The 13,983-nt window shown below is 48.5% G+C and overlaps 1 long non-coding RNA gene across 1 annotated transcript; it reads right to left on the bottom strand.

Annotated features, from left to right (window-relative positions):
• Positions 1–2,359: 2,359 nt before the first annotated feature.
• On the bottom strand, positions 2,360–13,950 carry LOC120604526 (uncharacterized). Its single transcript, XR_005653365.1, has 3 exons — positions 13,099–13,950; positions 6,350–7,951; positions 2,360–2,813 (listed from the first exon to the last, which is right to left on the bottom strand). It is a non-coding gene; the product is annotated as an uncharacterized LOC120604526 (long non-coding RNA).
• Between the last annotated feature and the right edge of the window lie 33 nt (positions 13,951–13,983).

Below are 13,983 nucleotides of genomic sequence, written 5' to 3' on the forward strand. Positions count from 1 at the left end.
GGCACCCTTCCTACCTGCCTCCCTGCATTGTTTTTCTCCAGAGCATCTCTCACCATCGGCATGTGCTATATTCACATATTTATTAGGTTTATAGTTTGCTTCCCCCATGAACTTATAATACAAGTTCATGAAGGGAGAGATATTTGTCTGATTTGTTAACTGCTGTATCCTCAAATTCAGGCGCTGGCATATATTTGTTAAATGAACGAGTGACACACAAATCTCTAAAACTCTTCAGGGGCCTTTGAACTAAAAGATGCTGCCCAGATTAAGACTCATTAGCCCCATGGAAAACCAAGCCACAAGCTCAGGTAAATGGCAGAAAAGAGGCCCTGAGGGGAAGGCAGCTTCATATCAATGCTTCAGGGAAAAGGAAAATATCACCCTCCAGCTGTGGTCCTCACTGATAGCTCCATCCTTCCCCACCCCCAAAGGGGTCTGCTTTTCCTGTAGGTGAGGAGAGGGCCCTTCTAGAAGAGTTCCTCTCAGATCTCTGGAAAGCACTGTGTCCTGAGCTTTTCTTTCCTTAGCTCTTGGCTGAAAACCACCATGATCCAAGTCTGCGAAAAGAGCTGGCACTTCAGGTACGAGCTTAAAGAAGCTGGGGTTCTAGTACCCACTCTGCCACTTTCTAGCAGCAGGATACTGGGCTAGTCATGTCCCCTTTGGGGGGTCTCGGATTCTTCAGTTGTAAAATTGAAGAAAGTGACCTGAAGATATCCCTTCCAGCTCTGACTCCCGTCTCTTAGCCGAAGCCCAGGGGGAATGATCTGTTTTGTGATGGCAAACTGCCAGGAGTCCAAATGGAGGGAAGCAGACACTGCATGGTGCCAATAAAATCAAGTCCAGTCTCATCTCTTCCACCCACCACAACTCATATATCCTCTTTCTGGTCACATCAAATACACACTGCACTCCGGCCTCTGAGCCTTTGCCAAGGCTAGATCCTCTGCCCAGAATTCTCTTCCACACACCACAAGGCTCCTTGCTGCACATTCCTTAAGGGCCTGATCACAGGGATCCTCTGCCCTAGGCAGAACCCTGTACCCTTTGAAAGAGCACCTTGATAGAGACAAACCCCCCCCCACCCCCCGCTTTTGAACCCAACTCCCATTCCAGTGAGGTCACTGGTGCCATTCTCTCTCTCCTCTTCCTGCCAAAGCCCCCAAGGTCAGCTGAAGTCCACATGGATGCTGCCACCCAGCCTGGAGGCTCTGGCACTGGGCACATTCCTTGAGAGAAGCTCTGAAGGTCCCTCATCCCATCTGCAGCGCACAATAACTCCTCTCCTCTGGGTTTCGGTTTCCCATATGATATGGTCTCCACTCTCCATCCACCACCGACATGCTGGGAACTGGGGCCTTCAGCATTTCTACCACTTAATGGCTGTGTGACTTTGGGCAGCTTAATTAACCACCCTGTGCCTCAGCTTTCTGTTCTGCAAAAATGAAGATAGCAATAGGTTCTACTCATAGGGCCGCCGGGAAGATCAAATAACGTACCTGTCCTGGCTCGGCCTGGCACACAAACTACTCAATAAAGGACGGCAATAAAATACCATCTTATTTCTAGCTAATGTCTCCGCCGCAGCAGCTCCCTGCTCTCCCAGGCAGCTGGCGCGCCCGAGTCCCGGGCGCGCCGGCAATGTCCCACCGGCAGGGCCCGTGTTCCTTTCAGCACCACAAAGAAGCCCAAGACCGAGGTGGCCACGCGGACCTCGCCAATCGTAGCCTTGGTCGCCCCCGCAGTGGTATGGGGGTTGTTCTCGGCCTCTGCCCGCGCCCGCACCCGCACCCGCACCCCGCGGCACCGCGGACTCACGGTCGTTGGCTTCGCCCTGCAGCTGCTGCTCCATGCCTCCGCTCCGCAGCCTCCGCGCGCGCCAGCCGGCCAGCCGCGCGTCCGCCGGGGCGAGGCCAGGGAAGCGAAGGGGAGGGGGCGCGGGGCTGCGTCGGGGGAGTGTCAAGGTGCGGGCGGCAGCCGTCCTCCAGATCCCTTGCGCCCGCCTCCGCACTTGGGTATGATGCGGGCGCAGCTCAGCGGCCTCCTCCTCCGATCCCGGACCAGACTGCATGCAGGGCCCTCCTCAGCCTCCCTCGACCTGGCCACCACTCGGCGCCTTTCACACCCGAGTCTAGCGTGTCGAGGCCACTCTGGGCTCCGCAGGTCCCCCTGAACTTGTCTTAACCTCCCTACCCGCCACCCCCCCCGGCTGTCGCAGCTACTAGCGCCCAGAAGTGCGTTCAAGGCCTCTGGCAGGCCCCATCCTTGGAACTCGGGGTGCCTGTCCCCAGGCTCCAATAGTCAGACCCCAAGGACTTGGGCTGGTTCTTAAGGAACAGAAACCCCAGCAAGCCTGTAACCATATGAAGAAATGGTCATGTTTATTCATGATCAGAAAAATACAAATTAAAATGAGAACGAGCTACAATACCAACTAGACTGCCAGAAATTAGGAAGCTGGATGTTGGTGAGAAATGAGGAGCTGTCACAGCCAGGTAACTGCTGGTGGGAGTAGCCTGGATCAGCCATTCTGGAAAACAGTCTGGCAGTAATGAGGGGAATTACACACAGCGAATTGTCACCCATAAATCCAGCTCCTTCTCTTCCTCCTCATCTGTAAAACTGATGGGTTGGCGGTAGGGTCTGTGAGTGATCCGGCCCTGATGGACACAGCAGTGATCTTTCTTGAAGTCATTCAGGAGGAGTTCAAGGCCCCCCAGCACTGGTGGCGAGGTTCAGCAAAGTAGGAGAGTACCAGTTTCCCCAGTCTTCTCAACAGAACATGCTGTCAAAGGTGGATTTTCGCCGATCTGATAGGTAAGAAATGGTAACTCCATGTAATTTTAATTAGCATTTCTATCATTACAAGCAAAGTTAGTTATCTTTTTCTATGTTTAAAACTGTTTTCATTTTTTTCTGAGAAAAATATGTTCTCATCTCTAGCTCGTTTTCCTTTACGATTGGCCTTTTTCTTGAGAATTTTAAAACAACTTTTATTTCTTGTCTTATTAATAATGTCTGTTCATTACAAAGAAAATTTTAAATAAAGACAAGGGATAAAATAGCTACAATTCATCTACCCAAAGATGCCAAATCATTTGCTATGTATTATGCTAGTCCCTTTCTAACAAAAGATACACACACAAACACATAGTATTTCAAATCCACTCATTTATGAGTTAAATGAAGTTGTTTTAAGCCACTTGTTTATGACAAAGAGGAAAAAAAAAGTTGCTTTGATATAAATATGAAGTAAGTCTTGCCAGGATGTCATTATTCTACACCTGTTATTGATAAGCAGTCAGCAGCCCAGTAGGTGAGGGTGCCCCTCGATGGCTCATCATTAAGAGCATGTGTAAAAGCAGTTATGGCAAGGGGACATTTACACTATAAATACAGATCATGAGGGCTATTTGAGAGTAGTCTTGGATGAGGCTGCTCTTGCTAACCTAAAAACTCTGGGAATACCCTTGGGGCATTTGCTCCTGTCCTGGCGAGGCAATCCTTATAGATAGTAGTGGTAAACTGCACAGCTGCCCAGTGAAAGAGATCAGCCCGCAGACCAACTCCGGCAACTTCGTTCCCTAGCAACGTGCTCTAGCAAGAGAACTTTAACTTTTTGTGCCGGGCATCTGGAAATCAGTCCTTTGGTTGGTCTATCCAGTGCCTTCTCATGTAAAAAGGTACACTTCATATTAAATTTAGGCTTTATTCCTTTATCTTCCCTTGCCTGGAACAACCAAGTGATTAATGTGTCATTTGTTTGGAGTATAGTATTTCTGTATTTGGCTTATTAAGAGATATTATCCCGTATGCTATTGCCTTATGAAATGATAATTCCCACAGCAAACTTGTGCTAAATAAATTGCTGGCAAAGACAACTCAGTCTCTGAGCACCTCCCCCCACCCCCCACACACACACGTACACAGTGGTAAAATATTTGTTGGTCTTGTGCCAGCATTTGGGAACCAGAGGCTGTACTGGTCTTCTCTCTGTTTAGAGCATCAGCACTGTGAGGGGAGAGAAGCCTGGTGTGCCTGGAGGAAATGGTGGGGGAGAAGGCGGAGGGCAGGGCAGGTGGCAGAAGTTTCTGGCCAAGTGGGGTCAGGAGTAGCAGGTGGACAGCCCCTGGAGAGGTGCCTGTACTAAGTAGGTAGTTTGATTGTTAATAGGACGGAGCATCACCCTGCAGAGTTGCCCACCCAAAGAGGAGAGGTGGGAGTGGGGGGAGCAGCAGGACTAAAACTAAGGCTCCAGTCCACTTCTGAGCTGCCCAGCTGTGCGACCCTGGTCTAGTCTCTCCCTCTCTTCACAACAAAATAGCCCCGGAGGGTCTTTTGGGTCTCTGCCCATGTACACACTAGAGGGTGTAAATAATTAGAGGGAGAAAGCATTGATTAATGACCCAAAGGGAGATAGGGCTGGCTGGATCATTTTTCAGGCCTCTGGGCGCCCCCTAAACTCTCAAACCTTGGACCCCCACCCACACTTCCCAGCACTTGTGTACCCATGTCTTCCTGAGTCCAAGCCCAGCTCTGCTACTCTCTAGCTGTGTGATTATGGGCAAATCACTAAATCTCAATTTCTTTCCTCAATTTCTTCATCTGTGGATGATATTTTTATAGGGTCATTTCAAAATGCCTAAGGCATTCCCAGGCACACAATGAGTGCCCCATTACTGTGGTGATTATTATCCTTCTCCAGTATACCTGCCACCTGTATTACCCTTTTTAATCATTTTGACAACCCTGTGAGGCAAGTGCCAATAAATCTAAGCTCCATTTTACAGAGAAGGCAAGCGAAGTTCAGAGAGGTCAATGACTCGCCCTGGGGCACACTGCTGCAAGCAGGTGAGAGTTGAGAGTGGAATCCAGATGTGCCTCTCTCCAAAGCGAACTCAGTGGTCCCCCAGCACTGCTGCGTCCTGGGCCCTTGGGCGGGGCTGTGCCAGCAGAGGGGGCCTAAGGACGTCTCTCGGACCAGTGTCCGCTGGGGCACCCCGATTCTAGGGGGCAACTCTCTCGCCCGGAAGGAAAGCGATTTGGGGGAAAGCCTCAAAAACAGCCCAAGCAGGTCCCGAGTGTATAGGAGCCAGACGAGAGGGTCATAGAGTGCGTGGGTGGGCGCTCAGCTTCTCCAGGCTGAGCCTTCTCTCGGAACTCTGCCGGGAGTGGGAGGAGCCGGCTTGGCCCGACTGCAGTTCCCGTTATCAACACGTGGGGGAGTCAGAGCCGGCCAAGAGCTACCCCCTAAATACCATAATTTCCGCGGGTGTGCGTACACGTAATATGTCCCCATGGCCGACATGAGCGTGACCTAGGCCAGAGGGCGCGAGAAAAGAGAGGCTGGGGAGAGCTGGCTGTAGTCTGATCTGAAGTTGGCTAAGTCCGCGGGTGAAGAAGGAGGCCCCACAGGGAGAAGCGGGGTGCCCGCCGCTCTGACTCTCTCTCGCTGGGCCCTCCACCCGGCTTCTGTTTTCTGAGGCTTTCCTGCGTCTGTTTACTGAGGCATTTCCCAAAATTGCCGGGGGAGATCCTTGAATACCAGACTAAGGACTCGGCCCATGAGGGCGGGGTGAGGGAGGAAGAGTTGTCGCGGGAATGTAAGTAAATATGAGGTTAACTGCCAGTTTAATTCCCACACTCCTTACTTTCCCCTTCACTAAGAAACTCCGAGAGAGCCTCAGGCCTTTTAAAACCAGAGGGAAAAGGCAGAATAACTATTCACACTGAAAGTTTAGCAATTGGTTATGGGTTCCTGTTAGAGAAATGTACATTTTTTTAAACTTCAGAACGGGTAAATGCTTAACCCAAAAGAACTTCTAAAAGTCTAATTTCCGAGAGAGGTGTTTGCGAGGAGAAGGGATGGGCATGACCTGGCATTCATGGGTTGGGAAGTGAAGCAACTTTGTGTGGTCTGGGACCGGGAGCAGAGGCAGGGTCCAGTTCACCTGGGCACATGGGGTCTGGGTTCCAGACCTCTGTAAGCAGGTTGCCCAGCAGGTACCTGAGTGTATAGGAGCCCAGGGTTACTGCCCAGGGTTCTGCCAACCTAGCAGGAGGTGTGGGGCGGAGGCAGAGGGGTGAATGATAAAGGAAGCATAACAAAGAGAAAGAGAAAGGGGAAGTTAAAACTGAGAGGTTGGAGCCGGGCAAGACCTTCATTCTTCATGCCTGTTTCCTCATCTGAAAGGTGGAGAAAATAACACTACCTAATGCAAAGGGCTATTGTGAGAATTCAATGAGCTGGTGTCCTAAAGAGGGCTCTGTAACTAGTGCAAAGGCTAGGCAGGAAACCTCTGTGGAGGCCTCCCTGATTGCCCCAGACCCAAAATGTTACTCTTACCTTGGGGCTCCCAGAGCCCATGATCCAGCCTTCAGTGCCAGCCCCGGCCTGGATGGGTTTGTTTTGCATTTGTCACCACCCCGCTCCCACTACATCATTATCCCCACTCCAATCTCTGCCAGACTGTGAACATTTCAGGGCAGGTATGGTGGCTGATTCATCCTTGTAGTCATTCAAAACAAGGCCTGATAATACTTGGCAAAATGATAGTGAAGTTCAACTTAAAAAAAAAATGTGAAAATAGACAGTAAAGTTATAAAAACAAAAGCAGTAGAGAAGAAAATGAGACTATATGTTGAAACATCAAACGTTTAAAAAATTATACATATACTTTATGCTCAACAACTCCATTCCTAAGAATCTACACCACAGAAATAATAGCAGTGATGAGGCAAAGATAAATGTGCAAGGCTGTTTACTGCAGTATTGTTTGTAACTATGGCAAAGAACTGAAACCAACCCAAGAGTCTACCAAGAGAGGATGGTGAAATAAACTGAAGTGCAGCCATACAATGTGATGACCAGCAATTGTTAAAAAGAACTGAATGGGTCTAAGTGCTGAGGTAGGAAGAATCTCTAAAAGATAGCAAGATGCAGAACAGGATGTACGGTTTAAGTCCTTTTCTTTAAAAACATTCTCTCACCAGTGCTTTCAAAACTTTATTTGTCAAAGTTCTCTTCCTTCTCCCACCCAGGAAGTCAATCTGGCAGATCCTCTGCTATGAAATCCCTTTCCGATATTAAAAGTCTGGTCCAACCCAATTTAAATTTCAAGCTCTTTGCATCTTCAAAATAGATATAGCATAGATACATGCCAGGCTTGTCATTTTAATTAGTTTATTTCTCACCACAGCCATCTGAAGTAGGTACTGTGATTATCACCTCCATTTTTCAGATGAGGATATTGTGGTAGAAAGGTTAAACAATTTTTCCAAAGTCACACAGATCAGAAATGGCAGAGCCGCTCTATGGCTCCAGAATCTATACTCTTTAGTCTGTTTTGTTGCCCTAGGCTCACAGGACCACAAATGGGACTTTTTCTTGTCTCGGGCTTTCAGCAGGTGCAGTATATCAGTATATATCATTAACTAGATATATTAGAATTAATTTAGCCATTCCCCTAATGATGGACAAATAGATTGTTTCCAGTCTTGTACTCTTACAAACAATGCTGCAATGAATGTCTTTGTTCAGATGTTTTTGTACACTTGTACAAATATTTCTGCAGGTTAGATTCATAGAATCTATGCAACTGCTGGGTCAAAGGGTAAATCTAAATTTGAATTGCTATTTAGGATACCTATGGCTGTTTAATCAATTACCCCAAAACTCAGTGCTTAAAATTACCATTTTATTTTATTTATTTTATTTATGATTTTGTGAGCCAGGAATTCAGGAAGGGCTCAGCTAGATATTCAACTCTGATTCTCTTCCAGGCTGGCTTCATCATTCATATGACTGGGCCTCAGTGCTCTGTGACCTCTCTCTCTCTCCTTGTGGTATCATATTCTGCAGGGCTTCCCCACCTGGTTTGGTGATGTCAGGTAATCACAGTTCAGGTAAACTGCCAGTCGGCTTGCAAGAGGTAGGAAGTAGAACCCACTGGGAAAGATAAGGGATACATTTGGAACTAGGACATTATCATTTTTGCTGTATTTTATTGGTCAGAGAACTCGCAGGCCAACCCAAATTCAAGGGAAGGGTTCATAGACCCCTACCTCCCCGTGGGAGGACTGTCAAAGAATGTGTGGCCACTTTTACTCTGACACACTAGCCATTTCCAAATTGTCTTGTAAAATGTTGGTCAATTTATATTCCCACCAACAAAATAAGAGTTTGTATTTCCCTAGGCTTTCACCAGCACTATACATTGTAAAACATTTTAATAGGTAATAATTTGGCAATTGGAAATGTTATTTCATTGTTATTTTGTTATGCATTTCTTTAATTATGAGTGAAGTTGATTATCTTTTCATGTGATTTCTATTCATTTAAAATTTTTCTTTCCTTGTAATTGTCTGTTTATATACTTTGCCTATTTTTAAATTTGGTTGCTTTTTTTATATTGATTTCTAAAATGTGTATATTAAGGAGATTAGCCCCTTATCTGACATTATGTTACAAAGCATTTTTCCAGTGTGTGATCTTTTGTTCTTTGATAATTTTCTTCATTCAGGTTTTCACTTTTACAGGTTCAAATTATCAACCTTTTACTTTAAGACCTCTGGGTTTTGTGTGGGATGTTCTTTTTCTTTTTCAGAATTTTCCTGTTGTTTTCAAATGTTTATTTTTCCAGAGGAAGATTAATCTCATTTTTTGAGGCTCCCTCCCCAATCCTATTGGTATTTGTATTGAAATAGCTTCCAGCTGATAAACCCCTTAGAGAAAATACACAATTTTGCAATTGGAGGGCTGGACTGAACATCACCTTGTTTTGAGTCTTCTGTTCTGTATGCCATCGAGGCTTATTGAGGGGTGGCATGCCATCTCAGGGAGGCCCCAGCACCCTGGGCATCTGTTGGGGAGGGAGCCTAAGAGCCTAGCAAGGGCAGCCCTGTGATCAGGTAGGCCCCGCACAACCCTGTCCCCTGGGAACCCAAGACCTGGCCGAGGGAGGCTTAGAACATAGCCCCTAGCCTATAACTCTTAGACCTTCACTGCAGGGTAAGTTCAGGCCTCCTTGAAGGAAACATTCCTTGGAGGACCAGGAAAGGAGCCAGATGTGCCCTCAAAGAGCTGATTCATGAGGTAGGAGACTTCACAGAGCAGCACCTTGTTTAGAAGACCAAACGCAGTTAAGGCCAAGGACAATCCTCTGGTCTCAACATCACAACCTAGGGGCGAGGCAGGGATCTGCTCCAGGAGCCTCAGGTTTGGGGTGCTGCTATGGGCACAGCCTTGCCTTCCCTCCTCAGCTGGGTCCTGCTGGCTTCTCTTCAGTCCTGGAGCCTCAGACAGCAGCATCCACCCATTCCTCCCCCAGGCGGGGGCCTAGAAGTGCCCATGGAGAATGAGTGGGCACTCATTTATTCAAGGATTATTTACTGAGTGTCTGCTACATGCCAGTCAGTGTTCTTGGGATGTAATAGAGAATAAAAGAAACCAAAATCCATGCTTCCTGGGGTTTACAGACGATAAACAAAAACAAAAACAAAAACAAAAAAAACCCCACATAGCGAATAGGTAAATATGTTACGAGATAAGTGCCATGGGAAAATATGCTTAGGGAAAGAGGACTTGGGAGTTGAGGGTGGGAGCGGCTAATGGTAAGGATACTTCTATGGGCCTTCCAGCCTGGTTCACCAATGTGGAACCCACTCCGGAGAACCAGGAAGGCAAGGAAGGTGTTTATGCCCCTGGCTCCCTCCCTGCTGGCCCCTGCTCCTGTCAAGTGGCCTCTCTCACAGTTCTCTCCTTCCTGGCTCCAGCAGCCACTTCTTTCCCTTCCCCTCAGGCCTAGTAGTAGCAAAGGTACCTGTGCTCCTGGGCAGGCACTGCACTGTCCTAACATCCTATTTACACTTTGCAAAAAGTTCTCAAATAATCCTAATTTGAGTGCTGTTTTCTGCAGAATGCTGAGAAATACAGTAACATCTGAGCAGGCTGATGATCAGGCCATGTGGATATCCAAGGAATAGTATTCTAGTTCTGGGCAGAAGGAACCAACAGTGCAAAGGCCTGGAGATGGGAGAGTAGGCCTGCCTTGTTTGAAGAAAAGCAAACAAGCCCAGTGGCTAGAGCAGAGTGAGGGACTGGGAGAGGGGTAGGAAACAGTATCAAAGAGAGGTGTGCTGAGAGGTGGGGCATGGCTTTTGCTCTGAGTGAAGTGGGGGCTGCTGGAGGGCTTCTATTAAGGAATAACATGGCTACATGGACCATTCTGGCTACTGTGTTAAGAATGGACTATGGGGGCCAGCAAAGGGGCTACTGCAGTATCGCAGGTGACAGTGAAGTGATGGCTCAGTGGGCAGTGGGAAAGGAATGAGCCTATAGGACTTGCTGATGGATTGGATGTAGGGTATGAGAGAAGGAAGGCAAGGGTGTCTCCAGGACTCTGGCCTGTTGGATTTGGCAGGAATACTAGGTTTCTATTGGCTTCCCTGCACCCACCCAGTCTGGCCCTCAGATTCTGTCCCTCTGGTGCTGCATGTGTATTTGTGTGTGTCCAGCCTCTGGGGCTGTGCTCTGCAGACCTGTCTCTTCTCTGGCTTGCCTAGAGGTCTGCCAGCCTCTGCCAGGAGGTTCCTCAAATAAGTCACATTCCCCTCTGCTTGGACCATCTATAAGCTGGTCCCTGGTCCAAGGTCAGGAGTGAATTCAGCCCTGGGGCACTGGGAAGGGAGGCTAAGCCAGCTTCCCCAGAAGCAGCCCCAGTGAGTTGACTGCTACCATATCAGTGACCTGTTTTCTGGGGCACTCCCAGACCCATGCTGTCTTCAGCCTGGTTCTTTGGGTCAGACAGACCTGAATATGACCTGCTTTCTCTTCTGTTACCCTCTCAGCCTCTGTGGGCATCTGAGGCCACAAGTGAGGAGCCTGCTCAGGGGCAGCCCAGCACCCTTCCTCAGGGCCCTAGACAGCCTTTGCCTTTTCTGCTGGATATGGTCTTTCAGAATCCCATTTTGGAGGGCCTCCTTCCACAGCATCCTTTGGGGTCACCTGGCTGGATTCTCACTGCCCCAGACCCTGAATTCAGGCTACAAGCTCCTTCTGGGCCAGCCAGACCTGGCCATTGATAACAGCATCACCATAGAGTGCTTATCCCCATCCTTCACCCCAAGTCGGCTCCATGCTGACCTCTCCACAGGCCTGCTAGTGTCCATCCAGTACCAAGGGCTGGTCATAGAGTGGGGTTCTGGAGTACAAACTCTGCCACTCACCTGCATGTGACCTTGGGCAGTCACCTAAATTCTCCAAGCTTCCATTTCCTCAGCAGACCTCATAGTATCCCTTGCACTTTGGAGGCCCTTGGAAGTACTTTCTGAATAAGTTACGACATGCAATACACGTAGCACAGTGCTTGACCCATAGTTACTGCTCAATAAAAATCAGCTATTTAAATCATCCCCATCTCCATACAAGGAAACTGAGGCTCAGAGAGGAATGGAACTTGTTCAAGGCCACAGAGCAGAGAATGGTGAAACCAGGTTCCCCTGTGCCCTGACCCATCAGTCTACCCTCCCTCTTCTTCCCAGACTGTGGGAGGCCAGCACAGAGTAGATGTCAGCACACAAATGGAAAAGCCAGGAGCTTACACTCTTAGAATCCCTAAGGGGAGGGAAGCTCCTGCATCATGGGAGATACAAAGATGATTTAAACACAGAATCAGCCCTCGAGGGGCTGCCCATTCTGGAGCTGGGAGCCGTGCAGCTCAGCATCCCTCCCTATATAGAGGATCCAGGAAACCTGCATGGACGGGGTGACACCAGAGTTCCTTGTCTATGACTGGTTCATTGAATCATACAGGTCACAAGAAATGGTGACAACACAATCTGAATTTTTAAAGACAATCCAAGTTTCAAACACTGTCCCATTGTTGGAATAAAGCATCAAGAGCCCCTAAAGAATCCAATATTGTGGCACCTAAATGAACTTCAGAGCCAGATGGGTCACAAAAATCCACATTATTTTACATATCTTGAGCTCAGCGTGGAGAAATAATGTTCCCATTATGCCAGCTACCCTTCTTTTCCTCTCCCACCCTGGTAGGAAATGCCCTCTGATCCCTGGCTCTGTAGGAAGGGGTTAGGGGAAAAAGAAAGGGATAGAGAAGTGGGGAGAGTTGCCAGAGACCTCCCTCCATTTTCAGGGCTGGGTGGCCAGCCACTCACAGTTGTGCAAACTGTGCACTGCACAACCCTAGGGGATGTAGTCACCTTGATGTCAGCAAAATTTGCATAGATTTTTTTGTTTGTTCGTTTTTTTATGCCTTCAGCACCTGGTCTTCCTAGGTGGTTTGCCATCCAAGTACTAACTAGGCTCGACCCTGCTTAGCTTCCAAGATCAGACATCGAGCTTGTTCAGAGTGGCATGGCCGTAGACCATGGACCATGGCTCCATTGGGGCACAAACCCAGGACCTTCTGCATGTAAAGCAGACGTGCTAACCGCTATACTATAGAACCACGTCCAAAATTTGCATAGTTAATAGCATACTTTTCAGGCAGATGGCATAAAGTGTCCTGCGATGGAAATCTTTTCCTAAATTGTCTGAAGTCCTCTGAGTGGGATGAAGCAGCTGAGTACATTTTGGCTATGATCCCACAGAAGCCCCACACCAGCCTGTGTCACACAAGCCACCTTCCCCTCAGGCCTTGCACCCTAACTGATTTATCCCTCATCACTCAACTTCTTATCTGGGCTAGAACCAGTGAGAGACTCTAGTTCAAAAAAGGCTGGGCTCTCGCCTCTAGGGCCACTTGTGGGTCTCATTTTCTCCATCTGTAATATATGAGGACTAAATGGAATGGACAAAATGACCTCTAAGGGGCTCTCCAGAGTTATATCCGAGTCTGTGCTGACGGTGCAGAGACAGACAAGTTGGGTTCAGCCTCAGAGTCCTCTTTATTCTGAAGGAAGGAGGTTACCAGTCCTCTGACTAACAATAGGGCTCACATAGGATTCTTTTGTTGAAAGATGATGATGGGGATCCCAAGAGTTCACCCAGAGGGGCTGTGCAAACTAGGGCAGATCCCCCAACCTCTCTAAACCTCAGTTTCCTCCCCCATAAAATGGGGTAATAATACTTACCTGGCAAGTGTCGGTGAGGATTAAAGGGAATACTGTATGCAAAGGCTGGCACACAGGATGAGCTCAGAAAAGAACAGAGGAAAGGGGACTTGCAGAACTCGGGCAACCTGGGACCTAAAGCTCTGATGAAGGCTGGGCCTGTGCAGCACAGCAGCACTGTGAGGCCGCCACTGCCTGAGCTCAGGTTCCAGGGCAGGAAACCTACCTCACTTCCTCTGGGCCTGACATGCCACCCCCTGTCCTTCCTGCCACTGTGGGCTCCCCTCCCCTCTCTCTGTGAGACTGCACTTCCAGGAGGATGCCTAGGGCCTGCCTGCATAGCTCTACAAGAACCCCAAGGAACCCAAACCCCTTAACATGGCATATAAGGCCCTCCTCTAAAGCCCCCACCACCCCTGCCACTCCCCAGCCACCTCGAGTTACCCGACACCCCCAAACAAGTCATACACAGTCACACCTCCATGCCTTTGCCCATGCTATATCCCTTCTGATCACATGCCCTTCCTTCTCTCCTCTCCCTGCCCGCCAAGAGAGCTAAATCCTGCTTATTGTTTAGGGCCCAGCTCAAATGTCACCTTCTCTGGGAAAGCTTTCTCTGTCCTTCCAGTAAAGAAAATAATCACCCTTCCTGTTGGCGCCCTCGGCCCAGGACTCATAGTCAGGAGTCTTTAGAGCTGAGTCAGTCACATCCCCAAGGAGCCTCAGTGCCCTTATCTATAAAATGGAGGCAGATCACCTCTACCTAAGGAGGAGAGTGTTGGAAGAATTCAATAAAAGGGGACACATAAAGCCCCTAAACACAGTGTGGGCACACGTCCATGCCTGATAATCCCTGGTGGAAACTTCAATTCCAGCCAGCCAACCTTGCAAGGAGCAGGAAGGGTG

The sequence above is a fragment of the Pteropus medius genome, unplaced genomic scaffold (genome assembly GCF_902729225.1).
Source record: "Pteropus medius unplaced genomic scaffold, Ma_sr-lr_union100, whole genome shotgun sequence".
Taxonomy (NCBI): domain Eukaryota; kingdom Metazoa; phylum Chordata; class Mammalia; order Chiroptera; family Pteropodidae; genus Pteropus; species Pteropus medius.